This window comes from Chamaea fasciata, unplaced genomic scaffold, assembly GCF_029207755.1.
Source record: "Chamaea fasciata isolate MVZ Bird 193981 ecotype frontalis unplaced genomic scaffold, bChaFas1.0.hap1 SCAF_8, whole genome shotgun sequence".
Taxonomy (NCBI): Eukaryota; Metazoa; Chordata; class Aves; order Passeriformes; family Sylviidae; genus Chamaea; species Chamaea fasciata.
This window is the reverse complement of record NW_027094093.1, coordinates 28,373,229-28,396,969: the sequence shown is the minus strand read 5'-3', so window position 1 is coordinate 28,396,969 and position 23,741 is coordinate 28,373,229. Positions and strand designations below refer to the sequence as shown.

Below are 23,741 nucleotides of genomic sequence, written 5' to 3'. Positions count from 1 at the left end.
TTGCACTATTAGGATGTTTTCCAAGTAAAAAATGGCACTCCAGTGATGTAAAATTTTGCATCCTTGATCCTACTGTGATGGGTGCATTGTAGTTCTTCTGCTCCCCCAGCACATCTTCCATTTCATAGACAAAGGTTCACCTATTCATTCATTTACCATGTTTTCTGTCTTTTAAATACTCCTTAAATTTCCATCACTGGGAAAACATTTAATTGCCCTAAGCCTGCAAAGTGGTTTTGAGTCTGGTTTGTTGAGGCTTTGAGGCCAGACAACTTTATTAACAGCAGTGGCTTGCTTTGCAGATAAATCCTCCTTTTCAGAGAACATCTTTCCTAAAGAGTTTCACAGCTGATTATGGACACAAATAACTCATCAGAAAAAGTTACTGATATTCAGTGCTTGGCAAGCCCTGAGTCATTATCCAGTTAATGCTGTGGCACTGTGCATTTCCAGCTGTGTTGCAGTGGCGTGCAGACCTCAGCAGCTGTTGCAGAGCTCATCAAATGGCTGTTGAGCATCATCCTTGATTTGTCATAAGCCTAAAGGTTTCTCTGGGGAGTGAATGTTATCGCCCGCCCCAGCCTGGCTACACTGCAGTGATGCTCCGGCACTGTCGTTATCATGCATCCACTGCTTGTTTGAATTCCTTCCCTCTCACCTTTTCTTTCATCATTTTTCCTGTTTGTTGGGATAGTTGGGATCAGATTATTTATAGCCTTGTGCTTCTAACTGATTTGTGTGAAAATACAGTCTGGTGTATGCTTAGGGGTACCTGGCTTCATGTCTTCCTAAGCAGCTGAGTTTATATTTAAAAAAAAAATAAAAATAGATGCCTAATAAAGAGGCACAGAACATTTTGTGAACTGCTCAGGTACATTGTCCGTACAAAGAAAAATGGAGTTTTTGGTGTAAGTTATGGTATGGACAAAAGCTATGTTTTATGTAGGATTTTAATGTTTGCACTTACTCTGTATAGGATCAAACACAGAAAATTTCGAAACTGGAAAGGAAATTCTGAGGTGAGGGAGGGTGAAAGCTTTGTATGGGGTTCACAGAAGTGCTTTGTTTCAAGAAATGTTTATCTTCAGATGCATAATACTGAACATGCATAAGCAAAACCTTATTTCAGAATGTTTTATGCTTCTCAAAGCTTTTCCGTGTCTGATTTTCCCCTTTTCATAACTTTCCCAGTTTTCTTCCCTTTTTTGCCTTTCAGACACAGTTTTAGCAGAACTGATGTGATACCACAAATTGTTTTGGCTCAAGGAAAAAAGTTTCCAAAGATTTTCTGACCACCTCAAACTTACTGCTGCTGGAAACCCTATTTCAGTACTCATGTGCTTCCTAGAGACTTGAAAAATCCGTCCCATTGACTGTTGCAAAAGGTGTTTTGCAAATGCAAGAGATCACAGTAAAGTTTCTGATCCTGGTGGCCAGATTGCTTAAACTCTGTGTGCTTCATAAATTTTGTGATATTATGTGAACAACAATAAAGTTGTTTTTCTTTTTGGCTTCTATGGTTGTCTCTGCAGGGTCTGAATTATTGCAGTGCCAAGTTTCAGAGCCCAGCTTTTTAACTCAACCAACACCCCCTCAGTCTTTTAGTTTGGAAACACTTTGTTCAGATCTCTGCTAAGTGGCCCTTATGTTTGTATGAAAACCTTATCAAAAGAGATGGAAGTCGCTCCTGGCCACATCCCTTCATCTCTGAGAAACACCTTGACAACAGTATTTTTCCTCCCTTAAATTGTACTGTAATTGCAAGAGATTTGCAATGGTCACTTCCAGGAACACCCAAGTACTAGTGACAGGGGCAAGTATTTGTGTGTTTTCACAGGGAATTGTTAATTTTGTGACTGTACTTTCTGCAAAACGGGTCTCACCATGACTGGGCTTTGAGTGTCCCTGTGCCTGCTCTATAAATAGCCTGGATGGACAGAGACCAAACAGAGCACTTAAGCAGTGACTTTTTTGTTGGGCCTGCTGGGTTTGTGCAGGTTGTCATTGTCACTGTCACAAGCAGGCTGCAAAAAGTATTTTCAGCTGCATGAGATAAAATGGGCAGAGGTGGAGACTTTGTGTTGGCTCAAAACACTGATATGCTTCCAGGCCAGAAATGTTCTTTCTGCTGCCAGCCCCCTGTAGACTTCTTTGGGCTGAAGGCTTATGTGTTACAGCTTATATATTAGCCCAATAAAAGATTCACAATCTGCCTTGTCTTGCTATCAGTCCATCTTCTAAAAAATGTTGCTGCAGCTAATGTGGCTCATTTGATTTGTATCCAGGGTATTTTAAGGCTGCAAACCCGTGTAGCAGGATAGGTGTCTGTCTCAGTGCTGTCCTCTATCTCTTACGTATGTTTGTATTAATGATGAGACATCCTGCAGCATTAGTTGATTTAAATATTGAAAACAAATGTTCTCATGTTTCTCTGCCTTAGGGCTAGGAGTGAACATTCCAGCCTCTTCAGTGTACAGAATCTGCATCTGTTGAGGTCTCTATTCTGCTGTGAGCCCAACATATGAACTCAGTTTGGGAATTCATCTGAGAAATGCTAAAATTGGCACCTAGTTCTGCAGGTACCTGTATCAGTACTATCCCATGGTCAAAATCCTGCTTTGCTTTAGAAATGCAGTGTTTTTAGACTTGGCCACTTGGGTCAACATCCTTCTGTCTCTTTATTGTTTACATCTTGATGTTTCAGTATCACCAGGATACGTTATTATGACCCTGGGATGCAAACAGTCCACTGCTGATGGGTTTTTTTTAGTAACTTGGCAACATTATCTAAAGCAAAGCAGACTGTTGAAATTGGGACATACTGCAGTTCACAGGGACAATAAAAAGTATTTGTGGTACAGAGTATTTTGCACATTTGAAATCTCTGTTGTATCAGTCTTAATCAGAAAAGAGTGCCAGGAGGAAAAAAAAAAAGCCGTTTAATATTTCTGATAAAAGTAACATTTGCAAAAAATACATTTAGAAATGATATAAGAGTTTCACACAGTAGCCTTAACAATGCTGATAGTGTTGTTTATAAATATGTGGTTAGGGAGATATAAAATTGTAGATCATTGACTTGCTAAGCTGTAATATCATTTTCTGAGCTATTTAGGTGTGTCGACTGAATGAATGTTTAGAATCCATGCAGCACATGTAGTAAAAATTTGCATGAAAGCCATATTGATTTCAGGTGCAGGGGAAGCATTTCAATGCAGAATAGATGAGCTGCTGGATTTATCTGTATTCTAAGTTGTGAGAATGCAGAATTTGCCCAAGGGACCCCTTCTAGTCCTAATGTGAGCTGGTGCAAGGCAGTGGGAGGCATTGCATACGAGATGTATCAAATGACTGCAAGCTGCAGCTCTTGGGTTTGGCTCCTGGCCTCTCCTGCACTTCCCAACAAGGCATTCCCTGATGGATTCCATCAAATGGCCTCATTTCTAGCCCTTGACACAAGGGAAAGCTGCTCCCACAACTACACTTGGAGAGGTAGAAGTAGATGTTACTCTTCAGTCTGCTCATGACATGAGTCTAACGTCGAGTCACCATCACTTTTTGGTGGCTGCATGATGGTTTTGGCATTTGGGGGCTGCAGAGTTGGGCTACCAGCAGCAGGAGAAGGCACAGCCCTTGCAGAGCAGTGGGTCAAGGGAGAGCCTACATCCCTAGTGAGTGGGCAGTGAAGTCAGCTGGAGGAAAACAAGAAAGCATGGGTCATGTTGCTATTAGTTGTAGAGAAATCACAGGAATTTCAAAAAACTGATGCTCATGTGGTGATGTGCCTTTTATGATCAAGTGCCTCAATTTGTCAAGATCATTTTGAACATTTTGTTTCTTCAAGCCAGTGTCAAGATCTTTTTGTGTCTTCAGTCTGGAGCTCATTAAGTGTGTGACGCATGGAAAGTTCTGTTTATCTCTTAATAATGTAATACTGGGGAAAACAAACTTTTAACCCCATTTTCTGTTGGACACGTTCCACACTCCAAATTCAATCTATCTCATATATGTGCACTCAAACATTTGTATTTATGTCTTTTTTTTTCTCAATGTGGATTTGAAAGTTGCTCTGTGCAGAAATCTCACCTGGTCTTCGAGAACAAAATACATAAGCACAGGCCTCTGTCCACCTGAGATGGCTTGAGGTGGAAACACCCCCTTACTGCCAATGTTACAGATGGGTATTTCTCTGGAGGGAGATATTGAAGGATGCAGTGCATTTAGGAGTTTGTTGTTGCCTTGCTTCAAAGTGAGAAGAAAATCAATAATTTGTTAGGCTGTGTGAGCTGACGTCTTGTCTGAGTGCCAGCTCTGGTGTCCTCCAGGATAAGCTGCCAAAATGTCTGAGGGAGCAAAGCGGGATGTAAATTCCACAAGTCATTTTCCTGAAACTCTTATGTGGGAAACCTTTAGAAGCCTCTCAGTAAGGACAAAATCCTTCCAGGCTTAATGCTTGTTTGAGCAAAATTCCTTCTGAGGTCAGTAGACCTAATCCTGAAGTCTTACCACTTGTTTACCTTGATGGGATTTGAGTATGTGTGGGGGGAACAGAGGGTCTTGGGACAGGGTGTGCTGGAAATGCTTTCCTGGAAGGCTGGAAGAAGCCTGCCAGGCTCTGCAGAAATGTCTGCATATGTGAAAGGAAGGCTTGCTTCAGTAAAAATCATCTTTGCTTCCCACTTTCTGAGCAGTGGTAGAAAGGGCAGGCGAGGATCCGTCTTTTGTCTGAAGGCTGTTTGGTGCCTGTGGGTGGCCCAGTCCCATCTTTTAGGGACGGTGCATCTCACAATTCCATGTGTGTGCTTCTAAAGTGGTTTGCATCTCAGACTTTCTTCTGCATCCTAGATGAAAAAGTCTCCCAGGCTGGCAACCCCCTCATAACTTTTTTATTGTTGCATAGTCCATCAGTGATAAATAGTGTCAAATACAGAAGCAGATGAGAACTGTGATCCTGGTTTCTCTTATCCTTAAGCTGGAAAACAAGCCCTGGGTTTGCCGTGTGGTTCTGGGGAAAGAACCCTGCAGGGGGCTTTGGAGCAGGTCCCAGCTCTGCTTGCCCCATGTGCTGTCATAGTGAAACCCCATAAAAGGCCCCCTGTCCTTGCATTGCAAATCATGGCATGCCAACAGTGCCCTCAGCAGAGATTTCTCCTGCCTGTCGCTGTTCTTCCCCTCTTTCTCCTTGCAAATTGAAATCTATCTCCTTTATAACAGACTCAGCCTTTATTAGCCAAAGATCATGCCTCTTTATTAACCTTTCAGTAAGGCTACATCAGCTGAGTGAGACACCATTCAGCAGGGCATATGGAATCATAGAAGTCGCTGCTGGTGTCACACAGCTGTGTACAATTTTGTTTGGTTTGAGGCTTTTTGCTTTTCAGTAAAGAGATCGAAAACGTTCTTTTCTTCTTTTCTGCCTTCTGGTGAGTGACTTATAAACAGTCTGTGTGAAATTGGGTCTGGAAAATAGAATCAGAAAAATATATAGGCTGTTGCATTGTTTTTATGAATCCCAGGTCATGGTACAGGGGAGATTCTGTGGTAAAGTTTCATTAAAAGTAAAGAAGGTACACTAAAAGCTCTGCTGCTGATCCAGGGAAAGTAAAACTTTGCCAAGCCAAGTAACACTGGGCCATAGTGTACTTTATTCTCTGCTGCTTATCTAAAGCACATTTCTTACATTCAATAGATTTCTACTTCTGGCAGTTTATAACTACATGAGTTTAAGAGCCTTTGACTAATTAAGAGCAGAGAGATTTCCACCATGCTGCCATAACCCTACTGGAAGAATAATTTTCAAGTGTTTAGCTCTTTGGAGGCATATGAGACCAGAATTACAAATAAGTGTCTGTGTAATTATACATATACATTTATACTTACAAACATAAATATACAGACATATATGCACATACATATATAGATATAGACACATATATGTGCTCAGACTATATCTATGTCCATGTTCATATTTGTTAAAAACAAAAAAGGCTTAGGAACGAACAGCTTTGGCAGGCAGAATATAGGTACTGTTAGCAGTCTTCTAAGTGGGTCTCTGGTTGGGTTATGAGTTATTAGCAATTTAATAATGCAAGAATTTCAAGAGATTTGACCCTACAGGTGAAGAAGCACATGTGATTATGTGACTGCATGTGCACACATGCAGTAAGCATCTGTGAGGGACGTCTGTACTTAAACTGATCAGACAAGTTTTACTACTTCTGTCCATTGATACTGTTTTGAAATATGGAAGGCTGAGCCTATTAAGGTGGCTCAGAAATGTCTTTCCGAAATGGGGTTTGGTCCAGGTCCAGAGAAGGACATACAGGAAAGGATCACGAGTAAGGAAATGACTGTGTCAAATTGCACTTGAACGGTGAGAAGGTAGAATGCATATGAAAAACAGCTGAGTTAAGAGAACATGTAAATGAAGGGACAGGCAGTTCAGTTGAAACTCACAACTGCCTTAACCTTACCAGTGTTGGATGTCTAACTCCACAATAAATCCTTTATCCCACAGTTTAAGATTTAGGAAAACATAAGAATTCTTAACTTCATTCCTGCTTGACAGCATGAGCCAGTGCCACTCACATCACTGTGAACCGGATTGCCAGCTCTCGAAAGGCTTTGGCAGTACTGAGACCCAATGGGTTTTAAATTCCATGTACAGATGTTTGTGGTACCACAAGGGAAGTGTCTGGTGTGAATCAGCAAATCTGTCCGGAGATGAGTGATGCAAAATGAAAGCAGTCAGGAAAAGAAGTATTTATTGATGGAAGTTATCAAAACACCGCTCATTTTAGTGAAGGTTGAAAAACAACTTTGTTGGGATAAGAGAATTTACAAATGTGTCATTATGCTGTTGCTAAGATCACACCTGTATCATCATGCACCAAGATCATGCTCTTAATGTCAGGAACCAGACTCCAAAGGAAGACTGCACCATTAAAGGAGGTACAGTAGCAGGAATGAATTTAGCCAGTTTCATCTAGAGAAATGCTTAATGGCAGGATGATCATCTTAAGGGTCATTTAATACCGGGAAAAGGAAATGATACATAAAACAAGTAGTAACACAAAGAACAGTGAATTCAATTTAAAAAAGGGCAAATTCAAATTGGAAATGAGGCTAAACTTTTAGATGGTTAGGAGCAGGCAGAGAGGGAAATCGTTTGCTTAATGAGGTAGTTATGACAAACTAGGTAGAAATACTCTGTTTTCTGAAATCAGCGAGTGTGGCATTCAGTCTTTCCTGCCTTATACAGTGGGTTCAAAGGCAGAGTCCAGTGATGTTTTGTCAGCCTTGTCCATCATGACCATCAGTTGCATTAATAATCCGTGTTTGAATAAAGGCACTAGGGTAGCATTGTAGAACTCTTCTTTTTTCTCTGACACTGAAGAAAGAAATTGGATATTTCATATTATGAAACAGAAACTAAAGTGTGCTGTGGTTGTACAGGTGATGGAGGTTTACAGCCTCATGACTTTTGTGCCTGGTCAGAACCGTGCCATAGAAAGGCTGGGGGAGACTCGTCATCAGATTATGGGGGCTTGGGTGCTTCACTCTTCACTGTCTTGAAGACAAAACGCTCTGTTTTGAGGACAGTGGACACCTCAGAGGTACCTGTTGGAAATCCTACTCTTATATTCTGCTCCTGCTGTTTCCTTGAAGCAAAGCTGACCCCATGGCTGTTGTTATGCAATGGCTGATCTTAATTCCCTGCCTGCAGGCCTTGCTGCTCCAAATGGGCTCTTGGGCTCCTGCCTGCTTACAGCTCTTTTTTAGGAGCATGTCTGAAACCACCAGCCTTGTATCTGTGTTGCCAGGATGGCTTTATGAAAAAGAGACTACAAGTGCATACTGCCAGAATCTCACATCTGAGTAAGAATGAAGCAAATGTATTTTGAGTGCAAATTTACTGGAATTGGTGAACAGTGCAAGAATTGATACTGATATTTAAATCAGTGATTCTGATACAATGAAGACAAGCGATTAACAAAACAGTTTATCTCTTTGTAGCACAGATATACCGTTGATAGTTCTTGCTTTATTTTAAATATACTGATAGGCATGAAGTACCTAATTGATGAGGTTGCACAGGGATCCCAGCTAACAGTTAATGATTGCCAACTGATGAGTTTTGCAGTGTCTGAAAATGAAACATTCAGTGCATGGAAGTGGCTCCTATTGTCCAAAACAGCTGATGATTACTGTGTTTAAGAAAGAGAATTCTCATAAGGATTTGTGCTGCTCAAAATTAAATGCAATTTTTCCAGGACCATGATAATCATCAAGAAATGAATGTAAAACTGTGATCTCATGTCATTTGGAAAATTAATTAAATAATCTGATGGGCAGAGCTTACTAGGGATCTAACTGTACACTGGAAAATAAGTCTTTAGGCATTGGTCTCTGTCAACAGCAATGGAAGTGGAGAAGACAGTAGATTTTACTCTGTAATTATCTGAAATGAAAATGGGAGGTGTCTTAAAGAGAAACAGAGTAATGTTGCTTTTAGCAAGGAAAATAGGTCAGCCTAAATACTAGCACTGGTTGTTACATGCAACTGTGGATGTGTGTGTTAGAGAGCTTGCTGGAAGATTAATTTATTCTTGTAAAAGCATTGCTTTATAGAGATCTGCTTTGAGCTTTGAGATTTTCATTGGAGAAGTGGAAAATTAGCAGTTTCCAGCTACCAGAAAGTTTCAGGTGGAAACCTGGTTGTTAGTCAAATTTCTTTCCCCAGTTCAAACACATAAACACTTGCAGGAAATCATCTATACTGCTGTGGACATTATTTCCTCTGCAGTGCAAATGAGTCCAATTTTGCAACCTGTCCTGTCTCTTGCTTCTGCAGCATACCCTTACTGAATGTATAAGTCACTTTAGCTGCAAACTCCTCACTCCAGTTGTGAGGTATCAAATTTTTGCTTCTATGTTTCTGTTTCATCAAAAGTTTGTATGTTGCTTGGAGGACTTGCTATCCTAGTTGCTCTCAGATCTTCTCTGTGCTTCGGTGAAGATTAGTAACAAAAGTGTTTGTGATGTTCTGTAGAAGCAATGGCAGCAGTTGCACTGGCAGTAAATGTCAAATAAAGAAGCTGTAAAAGCTGAGGAAAGTAAATACAAATTATCCGGAGTCAGCTCAAGAGGTTTTGGTGCAGTAACTCAATCCTTTTGGCCGGGGATAGTCACAGATTTAATCCACCTCTCATATGAGGCATTGAAGGAGTTGAACAATAACCTATGAAAGTTATACTAGTAGGGTTCAGGAGCATAGGAAAGGTAACACTTCCACGGTGTTTTGTCAAAATATTTTTTGGACCTATATAGCACATGACCAGTATTTATCAATGAATATGTAGCATGTACTGGACCCAACTACGTAGCTGATTCAAGCTTCAGTCTTTTATGCTGTGACATTGAGTTGCACCTTAGAGTGCAAATGCCAGGTGGTCTTCCCCTAGCAGGTCTCATCTTTATCCCTATGTAAAATGGGCAATTCTTTGTGGGATGAGGGAAGTCTTTCCTGCGTTGTTAAACGAAGGACTTACTTAAAATATCTTCCTTCCTTTAAGTAGGTGTCAGTCACATTTTTTTTGGTTAGATACCATAGACTAAATCCTGTGTCTGCCCTGGGTTTGTAGTTGAACAGAGCAGTTCATCTCCAGGGGAACACAGGTCTTTCTTTATAACTGTTTATAACTCTTCATTTTGTCTCAGCTTGGCAGATTCTCCACCCTTTGTGCCATTCCTCTTCAGCTCACTAACAGAGCCATCACTAGCTCTGCATATAGTGGCAGGCTTGGGGATTTCATTGCTTTTCTGAAGTTTCCTTCACACTTTGTTGGGGTCTCCCTGAAATTTGTTTTCTTTATAGGTGAAAGTGGATGGGTTCTGCTCTGAATCTGGTCTTTGCTCTGTTCTTAGCACTTGTAATTACTACAGGACTGCACTGACCTGAAGCAAGGCTGCAACTGTGCTTAACGTTTCTGTTTGGAAAAGCATTTATGATGCTGGCATGTGCATCTCATTTTTTATAGGTTTACTTGTACTGTTGAGAACAATCTGAGGAGATTTATAATTGCTTGTTTTGTAACACAGACACAAAGAATTAAGTAGAGGCTTTATAAGTAATCTCTTTTTTCCTCTAGCCAAAGCAGCACTGTCATGTTTTCATATATCAACTTACTTAGGGTCAAAGTTTGACTTCTCTCTGAATTTGATAGGCATATATAAGTGCTGCATCTGAGTAGTTCGCAGAGGGATTTGGCACTTTGATTTTTAAATGCAGTGCCAAAAGTGTGGAGAGAACAGTGTAGCTTGATGAGAATGGAGCCCATGCAATGACAGGAGGTACATCTTCAGCAAAAATTACTGTGAGAGGAGATGATGACTTAGGAAACCAATTGCAATTAAAATTGTTGTAACAGAGTTGATACTGGAGAGAGAAAACTGCTATCTTTTGATATTTTCTAGCTAGGCCGAAACTGAGAAAATATGTGTTTTCTGAGAACAGAGATGTGGAGGAAAGATGGCTTATGTTTAAGGCTCTGCACAGGGACTCAGAAAACTGACTTCAGTTCCTTTCCTGGCTGCCTCACAGGATGTCTCTGTAGTCTTGGGGATGATTACAAAGTTTTCACCATATGTTTATGCTGCATCTACTGGTCTAGTGCCCTCATTTTAGTTGGGCTTCATGAAATTCTAGCCTACCAAGTAATATTTATTCACTTGTGTATACCAGAAAGTAAAAACAAATGGTCTCTGGAAAAATTAAACTGAGTCACATTTACACTGAATAGAGATTCTGTGTCCTGGTCAGTGATGGATGAAAAGTAGGCCCTTCAGAAATGATGACATATCAGACTCGATGCTCAGGCCCACAATGGGATAATTTAAATTGGTTCAAAAAATGTTGAGACAAGGGAAAAGGGAGAAGGGGAGGTGGTGCTTACCATGAAGCTTATGAGCTATTTTCCCAGGATCTTTATCACATAACTCAGGAAAGAGGAAGGATGTGAAGTAGAGAGATCCTTCCTCAAAGAGGACTTTATAACACCATTATTTGTATCAGCCAAATGCAGATGCACTTCTTTTTTAATGAAGGAAAAATGTGCCTTTTTAAAAAAATAGATAAATCATCCACAAACAAGCTGATGTGAAAATTAGAAGGAAGAAGTCCAAAGAGGCATGCCAAAGAAGGAAGTTTGCGGAGTCCGAGGGATTCAGAGAAGGCTGCAGTGGGACTGTCTCTGAGAGGAAGTGTTTACATCACCCATTCTTGACGGGTTTACCTTCTGGGACTCTGACCTTGGACTGCTGCCGGGACATTTGTCTTGGACTTGTCCTCTGGGCTGGTGAGTTAGTGATGGAATGACACACGTCTCTGTTGGGCTGAAACATGATATTTTCAGATTGCTCAGTGTGAGGGGTTTTGGTCTCTGATCATTCTGTCTCCTGCTCCAGTGATGAGAGGATACGTCAAGTAGTTAAAGCACAAATCTGTGAGCTGGAAGACTTGGCCACTGTTCCTGAGGCTGCCACAGCCTATTTGTGATTTTGGAAAAGGCAGAGAATGACAGACATCAGATGTTGCATTTTCCAGTGGCTCAATGACTTTGCTGTCATTAGACTCAATGGGACTTTCTCTCTTGACTTGATTGGGAACCTTTATATTTCATGCTATAAAGCATGTAGGTTCCTCTAATAATTTGGTTATAAAAATATATATATGCCTGCTGCAGTGTAGGGAATTAATGCAACTTTTTAGCTTCTGTGTAATGGGCAGGGAAATCTCAGTTAACTAAAAAGGTGGGTCACTGCTGCAGGTCCTGGTTATATACCACTTCAAATCCAAAATAAAGTTGGTGTGTTTTGCCAGAGTTCATTATTACACATGAACCTACTACTTCTCAGTTACTCAGGACAGATAGATGTGATGTAGTATAAGCAGGGGAATGCTGAGTGGAAGTTGATTAGTTCAGTCCTAGAATATATCCCACAAAAACTCAACAGATTTTCCACAGGAGTACTACTGCAAGAAGGTGCTCTTTATAGTTTGTGCTCATTTTGTGCTGTCTGAAACTTGGAAGAGTTTCCACTTTGGAAAGATTGTAGTTTCAGTTTGGAAAATGGAAATGCGTTTTTGAATTCCTCATTGAAAATCAGTTTTTTATTTTGACAGAAATATAAAGTGTTTCTCTCTGATTTTGTAGAATGATGGACCCAACACAGCATTTTCCAGAACAACCAATCTGGTCTGATTGTGTTGATTCATTTCCCTTTGGTCTGTCTGGCAAAGACGTATGGGTCCAGAAAATGTTTTTCCAGGGGTAGTGTCAGTTTCAGTCCTGCAGACAGCTCCCAGGCTGGGAGTCCTCTGAAAGAGAGGAGATGTGAAGGAGGCTGCAGGAATCAATCAATCAATCAAGTGGTGCCATTAGCAGGCAACAGTCTGCAGAGACGTGTTTAGAAAGCCCAAGAAATCTCAGATACACTGTTCCTTTGGAGGTTGCTATACTGAACATAGATTTGGTCATCTCACAAGGGAGAATGGATGGACATGGATCATATGGCCTAATTCTGCTTCTGGACAAAAATACACATCCAGAGGGACCGAGTGCCACAGTGCCTACAGAAAAAAGGGATAGTCATATGCTCCTTATGCTCCAGAGGCTTGCTCAGGCAAGTCTCTCCTGTACCCTGGGCAGTCTAGGGGCAGAAGAATGTTATTTTATTGAGAACTGTTTGACTGCATATCAGGGATCCTAAAAGCCCTGTGAGTTTGATCTTAAAATTTGCTTGGACTTCCAGCCCGAGTGCTTTGGTTCGTGGCATGGCTGCTGCAGGCTGGGGCACTGGCCTGTAAAAACTCTGGTCCTGCTGCAGGCTGGGGGTCACTGGCCTGTGAAAGCTCTGGCCCTGCTGGCTGTTTCACCCGTGTCCTGCAGCCTGAGCTGGCGGGGAGCCGAGCAGCTGACAGCACCAGCAACACAGACCTGGTCCCCTCACATCTCTTCTTTGAAAGATCTGGCAAAACCAAAAGTCTGGATGTGCCAGTGTCAGCAGATCAAGCTTTAATCAGAAAAGAGTCATGTTGGAAATTTCTTGGGCAGAGATGCTCTCTGTATCCTGGGTCTGGCTAAGAAACAATGAGAAAGGTGAACTTGGCTCAGTGTTTTTTATTCCTTTGATCCTGTCATGCCCAGAATGGTGCAGCTGTACTCTTTGGAGGAAGAATAGGAATTTTCTTTAACTCAAGATTGTTTGCAGTCATTTCCTGTCTCTCCTTGAATTCTTTTCATATTCACGGATTTAGTGCTAATGAGAACCATAACTATATGTTTAAAAGATCATCTGTCCCTTAAAACATTTCCCTCTGAATTTTTTGACTCATCTAACCACCTAAATTAATCAGTGTTAAAAAAAAATGTGCAGCTTGGTGTGACCATCCAGGACACTGTCTGGCTCCATGACTTACCCTGCCTTGCCTGTGTATCCAGTGTGCTCTGGTGTGGGATTATGCTCTGTCCTCAGGTGCCTGCCATAATTAATGCTGGGTAATAAGACTGAATTCAGAACAAATGCTGGCTATGACAGAAAACTATTTCCAAGCAACTGTAGGTCTGCTTTAGGCTTTTTAGGATCAAACTTTCATCTCCAATTTAAGTCCACTGAAGGAAAAAGTTTATCTTTCCCACCTCTTGAAAGTAGAACCTAGAGCTAAGTTTTGTCTTTGAGCACTATCCCGGGCCCTGCTTCTGTGACCTCCCGAGCATATGTGCATGCTTTTGGTGACAGTCTTGAGTTTATAGTCATGGCTGTCTGTGGAAAAGGCAGGAATGAAGGTAATGCCTAACTCCAGGGTGTTCTTGCAAGCAATGAGGAATGGTGTCTGGGAGGCACTGGCTCCTAAGTTGGGGTTCCTCCCTTCCCCCAGCTGTGCCACTGGTTTGCTGTAAAATCCTTTGCAAATCATTCACCTTCCCTGGAGGTTCAGTTTAGCTTTTGTACAGCAGGAACAATGATTCCTTTCAGCTCTGCATGCACAGTGGTGATTGCACGGGGATAACGAGCAGTAATGCTGCCTTCAGGGAGCTGCAGTGCTGAAGCCACTCTAGCAGTGTTTTGTGCTGGGAGAAGAATAGATCCTTAAAATATTTAATCAACAATCACTGGGTATAAATACCCCCACTTCTGGATTAAATACTCTTAGTGATTTAGGGCTCTATTACCTCTTTACCTCTTTCGTTTATCTCATGTTCTCATCAATTGGAGCTTTACTTTAGACCATGATAAAGCACTTTAACCATGCCTTTACTGGCTATAGTTGTTAGGAAATCTTCTGCATATTTTTAACCTTTTTTAAATAGTGTTTCCATTCTCACTTTCTGAACTGTCTTGGCTTTTTTTAAAGGGAAACAATAATGAATTTCCATATGGGTTATACCTTGTAAAAAGATTATCTCCATTTGCTCTTTTTAGAAACTTTTCAGAAGGGAAGGCACTGTCCCAATGCACAGAAGCAATTTTTCTTTTCAATGGATCCTGTGACTCAAATCTAAACCTTTGCTCTCAGAGGAACACTTTTCAAATGTTTACTTACTGCTTGATTCCTGATAGGCAGTCTGGAAAAAAAAAACAGATGAGGTGTTACTCCTGAAAGTTATACTGCTTTATATTGTTTGAAAGGCAGAGATTGAACTGATTTGTCTAGCAGCTTGCCTTTTCTCAGCTGGGGGAAAAAGTTCCTTTGTAGCTCAGGCTTTTATCAACAGCCCAATAAAAGTGTTTTATATATATACATAAAAAAATCATACAACATATAAAGCCTTTTATCTTGATGGCTCCAAAGTACTTGACAAATTTGTCAAGTAATTTGTCAGCTACCTTCCTCAAAAGCTATCTCTTACTCCAGAAAGTTATCACAGATGTATTTCTATGTTAGGTGAAATTATTCTTGCTACTAATAGCTTTGAAATAACAATCAGACTTGTAATGCATGCATTACAAAATTTGAATCTATGAATTTTAGAAATGTTTTCCTAGTCCTTTTTCCTAGCTGGAACAGGTTGTTGTGTATGGGCCAAAACGGCATGAACTGATGGGGGTGCCTGCTCCTCTGTGGTACCTCTGGACCCACCCCAGGCTTGGAGAGGAGCCTCTGGGCAAGGAGTGAGCTGTCTTCCAGGGGCTTCGTGAACTTCCTCTGCAATTTGGCCTTTACCTCACTAGTGACACCAGAACCTTCCATGGCCACTATTCCATATAAGCCTTACATGTCAGCAGTGTTTGCCTCTTCTGGAAGGGCTCTGGATGCACATCTCACATGCATACACACTCGGAATCTGTGAGGCTTCATCAGAGGATCCTCTTGGCTCCTGAACCTTTCCCCTGTGCAAGTTGTTGGCTACCTCGTGAGCAAACTGGGTGCAAGGTGACTGAGGGTTTCTGAAGGGATCCATAGCAGGAGCGTGTTAATGGAGTCAAGTGCTATTTATTGGCTCCAGTGGATTTCACTGCGCCCTTGGCGCATTCGTGCTTCCTGTATGAAGCTTGGCTTGAAGGACTCAGAACTGCAAGACATCATCCCAAATTCCAGCTGGGATGCGTAACTTGGCTACATGACACTCCCCCCTCCTTACCCCCCTTAACTACTTCCCATGTTAAATAGTTTCTCAGGACTCAAAGGGGAAGGAGGAAATAATCTCCAGGCCAATGATTCTCATAAGTAGAAAAATTGCATAAATAAATTAGCAATGATTAATAGGAAGAAATTGTCACTTGTCTCACTTGCCTGGAAGTTGTAGCTTGCTAAAATGACAGTCTTGGTGCTGGGGGGTTGAGATGCAGAGAGTGAATGATGGGGGTAGGGATTTATTTTATATATATTTTCAAATTGAAAAGAAAAAAAAAAAGTGTGATTTATTTTCCTTTGCTGCAGCCTGCTCCAAATCTTCAGTTTTACATTAATAGCTGTGGGAACAGCAGTTCTTACTGCCATATACTTTAGCTATTAACACTGTGTCTGGTTTGACAGTACATCTCTCAATTTATTTTTTTAATTCCCTTGTGATCATAAAATATGTATCAGCCTTCCTTTCTAATCTCCTTTGGCATGTCCAGCTAGTTATTTTGTGTCTTTCCTCCTTTGAATTTGATTTTTCTAACAACATATACTTAATGAGAAAAAAGAAACCCTCTATTAAAACTCCCTTTTTTAAAAATTTGAAACCTGATTGAATTCATATTTAATGGAATGATTTCTCCAGTAGCTCCTAACAGCTTTCTACCCGAAGTGTTTGCTTCACTGATATTTTAATTGCTATAATAATCAGCATTCCGAGTACGAGGTCTTTCCTCTAGCTCAATAAATCCATACTGGCTGAGTAAAGCATGTCTGTGATTTATGTGCAGATAAACAGCTTTGGATCCTATCCAATCACTTCATCAGTTTTAATTCGGCTGCCTAATCAGTAGCAAACAGGAGGGTTGTTTTTTGCTGGTTTGGTTGTTGGGTTTTTGGGTTTCTTTGATTTATTTTGTTTTTAACAGGGTTGGGGGTGTTAATACAGGGTTTGGCATGTTCCCCAGAATGGTACAAATAGCTCCCCATTTCTCATCATCTTTGTGTCAAAATCAGCTGTAACTTTCTGAAAGAGTTTATAAGAAGGGTATGAGATGCCAAGCCGTGCCTTTGGGCTTTCGTTGGTATCTAAGGAACCAGGCAGATATGCAGTCTGAACAGCGAGTCTGCTCTTATCTCATGGTTTATAAAGGACATCCCTCAGATGCCTGAGAAAAGTGGAAGAGCTCATATGGAAGCAGATTTTGTTTACTCTCTGTGTTCAGGGGTTGATGCCTTCAAAATCATTTCCACAGCAATTATGTTACTGCAGTTGCTTTTTCTTACTAGGCAAAGTGGCTTGGAAGGGCCCTGGGAGGTGCAGGGGACACTGTGGGGTGCAGCTGTGCAGAGGTGGGACAGGAGAGCCCCCCCTTGGCACCTCAGCCTTTTGTACCAGTCAGCTATGGACACAGCACCGTACAAGCCAGAGGGCTCCAGATGACTCCAGACTGAGGCTCTTTGAGATTAAGGCTCGTGACCTGAGTTCCTGACCTCATTTTTGTCTACAATAACCTAACTAAAAGTCTGTTAAGGTTAAAATACTGCACCATTTACATTATCATCTATTAGTGCCATGTGTCAAGAGGTGAAGCATTCTCTGATTTATAAGCAGCCTCTGAAGGATTACAGAGAGCAACCCCATTTTGGACATCAAATCTAGGGCAAGCAATACCATCTGTAATAACAAAGCTTACCTAAAGAGCTTAGTGTGGTTTGAGTAGTAAACCATGGCTGTGTGTCTATGAACCTTGTCAGATCTCCTGGCTGCCTTCATTTCAGTATGTAACTGTGCCTGGCCACTCCATTTACACTGGGAAACTGCAAGAGGTATTCGAAGCTCTTCCTCTGTATCTGGTTTTTTTTTCCTGTTTCGTAGCAGCCCTTGCTATGCAAGCAAGGAGCAGGCTTTGGAAAGATGTGCTAGTCTGTGTGGGTACCATTGAAGAGTTTATGGGGCAGATTGACTGGTAAGAGGACACTGGCATTGCTGCTGTATCTTGTTGGGGGTTCACATCATAACCCACTTTCCCATGTTGGGTTAAAAAGCCTCCCATCTCTGTGTTTCACGCTTACCAAGAATTTCAACCAGAGCTGCTCAATTAAAACTTTTTGGCTCAGCCTCAATTCCTTGCATACACCCATAGGTGTAGGGGCTTTAAATAGACTTTAAAATCATCATGAAATTCAGAGAATTAGGCTGGACTGGAGGAAAGGGCAGGGCACTGGGTATGTGGCATTTTGGGATCAGTTCTCTGTGCAAATGTGGGTGTCCCAAGGGACCTTGGGTGAGGTGTGCAATCCATCTGCTGTGTTGGATTTTTTTATAGCTTGCAAAAGGGCAATAATGCCTTGTTGCTTTTGACTGGCGATGAAGAGAGAATAAAACCTATTAATTAAGAGAAGACATTGATGCCTAGTGGTGGTTCTGGTACAGCTCCACCTCCACTAACAGCACTCACTGGGCCTTTTATTTGCCATGCTTGAAGAGTTTTCAAAAATGATCTGGAAATGTGTGTGGAATGGAAAATTTGGCCATTATACTATTATTTATATTATGCTGCTTCTTTTTAATTGATGACAGCCCTGTGGAGGGACTACCAGGCTTGGGATTCACTTGGCTTTGACTGAGCACAATCTATAGGTTTGGTTCTCTTAAACTTAACAGGAGCTCTGAGCATTCCTGTTAAAATTGATGGGAAGTGAACTTCAGGAGTCCTGAAAGATGAAGGCTATCCCATCTGTCTATCTACTGCTTTAATGGAGAGATGAGAAAGGTTTCATGCTGTAACCCGGCAGGAAATTCAGATGTCTGAGAGGAAATTTCAGGAGAAGGCTCAGTGTCTTGCAGATCAACGGGTTAATTTAGGGAATCCTCTATTCTCTAGCCAAAGGGGAGCTCTATTATGTTTAAAGAAGCAGTGTGCAGACCAAAATTCTCCTGCTGATGAAACCTGGAGTTTGTGCTGTCCAGTGGCTTGCTGTATAGAAAAGACTACCTGCCAGTCCTGGAGGTTTGAGCTAACAGATGGATCTTGTTTTCTCACAAACTGATATGCTGGGCTCTGATCTGCTTCCTGGGATATCACCAAAGAAGCATTTTCACTGTCACCATTTTAAAGAAGCAGGAGTTATCTGACAGTGAAGACTGAGTCCTTTTGGTGGGTGTTCTGTCACCCCTGGGTTGCTCTGGGTGTCCCACCTTCAGGATTCAGCCCTGGCAGAACAGTTGCAGAAATGTTCACATTTTCATCCCTTTCCTGTGATTTCTTCCATGAGGAAAGACTAATGGAAAAGGAAGGGAATCTGAGAGCCAGTGTGCGTGTTAGTCTTAATATGTTGAAAGAGGGGACTGTGAGAGCCTTTTCTGGGTTATGGAAATGTGATGAATGAGGTTTCTTGAAGGAAACAATTGCTTCAGTCCTCTCAGTGAACTGCGTGACTAGTTCTTCTGTTTCTGAATTTTGTTTTTTTTCAGATAGTGCTACATTTATCATGACTTTCCTTTATCATGTTTTTTTCCTATTTTCCCTTTTTACCCTCCCTTTCTCTTTTTCCCGTTCACTTTTCCTGATTCATACTGTATAGAAGCCATTGTTCAAAAAAGAATTACCAGGGTGGTAAGAAGTCTGCCTATGGCTAAAGCCTGATGGCCCATCCCCTAACCTACAGAAGCCCTCTGGCATTATATAGAATTTTGTCAGATCAGAAACTAGTTTCCCTGAGAAAAGCATTTTGGTTTTTTTAGTATCTCTATTCCTATATCCTCTATGATGTAGCGTTAGCAACATGTGCTCCTTCTCAGCAGCACAGTGAGGAAAAACCCATCTGGTTTGTGAATGCTCAGACATTGCTCTAATGGAAGCCATGTAAATAACTAGAGTTTGTCTGTCAAGCATAATAGGTAGCAGGGTCAGAATCTCTACACAGTGATTGATTTCTTACTGGCTGAGTGGGATTTGTGCTCACAAGCCATTGTACAGAAGTGTCCTCCAATTTTTGCTGTCTCTGTCTTTTCCCTGCCTACACCTTTAGCTCTTTGATCTCTTGCTGGTGAGCTCCAGGGAACAGAGACTACCACAGCCAATGTCTGCGGAGTGCTCAGTGTAAAGAGTTCAGGCACAGGGTAGTCTTTGTGGTGCTGCCATAGCTAAAGGATAAATTAGTAAGAATTGATCTAGAATTTGTTAGAATTTGTCATAATTTTTTGCCATTTCACTTTCATGAGACTGTTGTGGAGATTGGATAAGACATAAGGGTGAAAACAGTGAGAATAATCTTTCACATGTGGGTTTCTTGACCAAATTTATTCATTCTGAGCTTTGCTTTTGGTGTTTCAAAGAGGGGGTTTATGGCTCACAGCCAGTGTGCAGGCTCTGCCCTGCCACGCATGCTGTGAGACTGGGGGCAAATTGTGTAGGCTGCACTCACACATCTTCATCTGGCTGCAGCTCCTGCATTGACTCAAGCAGTTCAAATAATTCTTGACTAACCTGAGTGCACCTGTAGTGCTACTGGTAGAATTGAAGGTGCAGTGAACTCCAGAAGGAGTGAATGATGAGGCAGGGTGATGGATGGTGGGGACAGGAGTGTTCCCAAAGAGAGCATTGCAATGAGGAGTAAGATACGTGTTTACAGCCTACATTTCTCACTGGTGCAGATCTTGGAAACTGGGGGAAGAGTGATTCCTTGTCTCCTCTGGGAGGATGAAGCATTTAGGATTATGAAAAGTTCAGACAGGGCTGCAAAATTTCTCAGTCAGATTGATTGTGTTAAAATATTTATTGTTTCCACAAACATTTTCTGCTACCCAATCTGTGGGCTAGGATTTTTTGCAAAAAGCAAATAATTGCAGCTGAAGCTAGTTTTGAAGCAACCTTCAGGTGAGCATTAAGAAACATTTTTACATTGTTTTGTGGTTAAACTTAAATAATATTTTCACTACATTTGATTTTCAAATAATGTAAAAATTCTTCCCTATCTGGTAGAAGATGTACTTAGAAATATCCACTGAAGACTCGTTTTCTGATGTTTCCACAGGTCACTTAAGGTTTTCCCTGGAGCGTGACTTTGAATATGACACTTCAGTAATGCAGAAGCTGTAAGTAAATAATAACGTTTGCAGCCCTTGTTTAAGAGCTGTGTGTACACTCTTTCCAGAGCTTTCCTTGAACTCATCTTTGCTAGACTTTGTGTACCTCACAACAAGCTTGCAGGGAAGTCACTGAGAGAAGACATGGTTTCAAATTTGATTGTGCCATTTTAGATGCTTTCCTTTATCAGCTTCTTGTTTAAGCTAAGATCTCCAGTAGTGGTTGCCTAATCCACAGGAAGAAAGCCCAAGACATCTGTCAGCATTGCAGGAAATGTCACAAACAGACAAAATTAAAACTATCTCATTAGCATCTATGAGCAGTGAATAAAATGCAGGGATACATTATCAAAAGCTGGTATGCCATTGGTTCCCAGGCACAGAACAAAGGCCAAGAAACTTCTTTTAATTGTGGTACTAATTAAAAAGACCTACAAGAAGCTGAACAAATGAACCCTAGAAGCTGCTGACCTGGTCATGTATTTGTTGGCCTTTGGTAACTTGATATCAGAGTTCAGTATCTTAGGAGTCTTGTCACAGAGGTAAGCTTTTGGGCAATTCCTTTTGGGTTGTGAATGCACAAAAAGGATACAGTTTCTCCTTCTCAACATTTGCCACCTTTTTCAAAGGTGAATTAGTAAGGTGCTAATTTTGGTATCTCTTTTCTGAATTCTGCATTGTTTTTCGTAATCAATTCTCTCAGATCTGCTCAATCTCTATTTAATTCAGTCAGCTACTCAACATCCAAACCTTTTGTAATAAAGAGAGTGCTAATTTTTCCATTTATTTCAATTGTCTTTTGTCAGGTGTTATCATATAACTCAATCATCCGGCATTGGAATTTGTAATTTAATCAATAAAGGAGGCCATTTTTCTCAAGAAAATCAAGGAAGAAAGATCTTGAGGAAAATGCACAGTGAAAGGGAGGTGAAGAACAAGAAAAGGGTGATAGGAACTGTGGTTAGCATTTAATAGCTGAACACCTTGGTGACTGTACTTGCCTGGCAAGTAGCAGGCAAAAGAGATACCACTACTTTAAAATTAATGGGTATAATGATACTGCCTGTATACTCGTCTTGTAAAATCTAGAGGGACAATAATGGGTAATACTTAAGTTGCTATGACAAGACCCTTGCACCATCTCCAGGTGTTGGCAACCCTGTAGATGAGCAGTACTGTTCACAAGAGCAGTTTGATATCAAGAGAGACACCAATAAAGAAACTTGGCTGTGTGAGCTCCTCCAGCCTTCCTGCTCCCATGGCTTTCATTGTGTTGCTGTTGCCTCAGATAAGGGCAGAGGAGGGATGATGTGCAGCCTCCCTTGATGTGATCCTGAGGGGCCCAAGGCTTTGCACCACAGGGATGTCCCTGCCCACAGTAAATGTGGCTGTGGCCTGTGAACCTGCTCTGTCCCTGCCTCTGGCTTTGCTTGCAGAGCTTCTGCTGCCCAAAGGAGGGGGTGGTACTGTGCTCTGCTGGCAGGATGAGGGGATGGCTGTTCATTGCTAGCAGTGAGAGCTGTTCTGGTTTCCTGCCCTGGCCCATCTGAAAGAGCATCTCTGCTAGTTCTGCCAGAGGTGTGAATTTTGCGCCAGGGGTGAAGTTTGTTTTGCATTCAGCCTCTGGAAGACAACATGCCTTTTGCACACTGCCAGCAGCTTTCAGCAAGGCCTGGTTGGGAGATTGAACACCCCACTGGAGAAGCACTTCTGCTGGGCCACAGCTGGGACTCTTTCCTTGGCCCCTTGTCGTTACAGTGAGATTGCCTGTGCAGGTCTCAAATATCACCATGACTCTGTAGAGTCAACCATGGTTTTGCTGATTAATTTCTTCTAAGTATTGGCAAAGTCAACTTGGCAAGGTCTGCAAAGCACAAGATGAAAGATATCAAAACTCTTCATTCAGAAAATGTTAATATTTAACATCACAGTAAATCATTTGGTGTATAAGGCACATCACTGCTCCTTTGCTTATGTCTCTCCCAGGGTCTGGTTGCTAGTGCTATAGACACATTTTCTGCAAATCAAACATTGAGCCAGCAATTGAAACACCCATTTTGTGGGTTTTTTAGAACATGTCTTTTAGTTGAAACAGGCACATTAGTAAAAAACACTTAATAATACAACATTTTGGAGAATTTTTAATACGTGGTGTGTGGCATTTGTCTTGAAGATTTTAGTACTCCCCTTAAGTGCTACTCCAGATCGAATAAACAGGTATTTAGAGAGTCTTCAGGTGCTTATTTTCAATCTGCATTGACAAACTTTTCCTGTGGTAAGCACAGGAGAATCAAGTGTAGAGCTCTACAGTAAATAATCTTACTTCCCCCCACAACTTCCATCCCCAACGACACCCTAAGCACTCTACAGTAAAAGCTGTCTCTTTATAGGGATGGAGTCTTACCTCAGGGTTTATTAAGTAATGAACATCATGGATTGAAAATTGCCTGGACAAGGATTGCATTGGAAGGGCCTGCCCACAGAGGTGGTGGAGTCACCATCCCTGAAGGTGTTCAAGAAGTGACTGGACGTGGCCTTCAGTGCCATAGTCTGGTTGACAAGTTGGAGGTCAGTCAAAGGTTGGACTCAATGATCTCAGAGGTCTTTTTCAGCCTAAATGAATCTGTGATTCTGTGTGAGTCTGTGAAATGAAATGGAGATGAAATTGAAATGGCTTGGTCCTATAGTCTCAGCCACTCTTGAATTCAAGTCCTGCTCCTGTTTAGCACAGCTGTACCAGAAAGTTTTGGACAAGGAACGTGTGGAGTGTGCCAATCAGACTGCTACAAAATCCACAGAACTGCAACTGGATGACAAATGACTCCCTCTGCCCTTGGAAAATATCATAGAAGCCTTTTCTTATATGAGCAATATTGTAAATATTGTTCATCTTTTTTTCATAAACCTGTGTTTGAGTCTATTCTTCAACCTTTCAATAGTGCCAAAGGATTACCAAACATGCACCATATGATTGTTTATGATCCCCGGTTCCTTCTTGTGCACTCCAAATAATGTCATCAAAGC

General features: G+C 41.4%; 1 protein-coding gene across 2 annotated transcripts in view; it reads left to right on the top strand.

Annotated features, from left to right (window-relative positions):
- The window catches only part of SEMA5B (semaphorin 5B), a 265,869-nt gene that overhangs the window by 63,205 nt on the left and 178,923 nt on the right, over positions 1-23,741 (top strand). For both annotated transcript variants that reach the window (XM_066190263.1, XM_066190264.1), the window contains exon 2: positions 20,666-20,726. The gene's annotated coding sequence lies outside the window, so the exon portion shown is untranslated. The remainder of the gene's footprint in view (positions 1-20,665; positions 20,727-23,741) is intronic.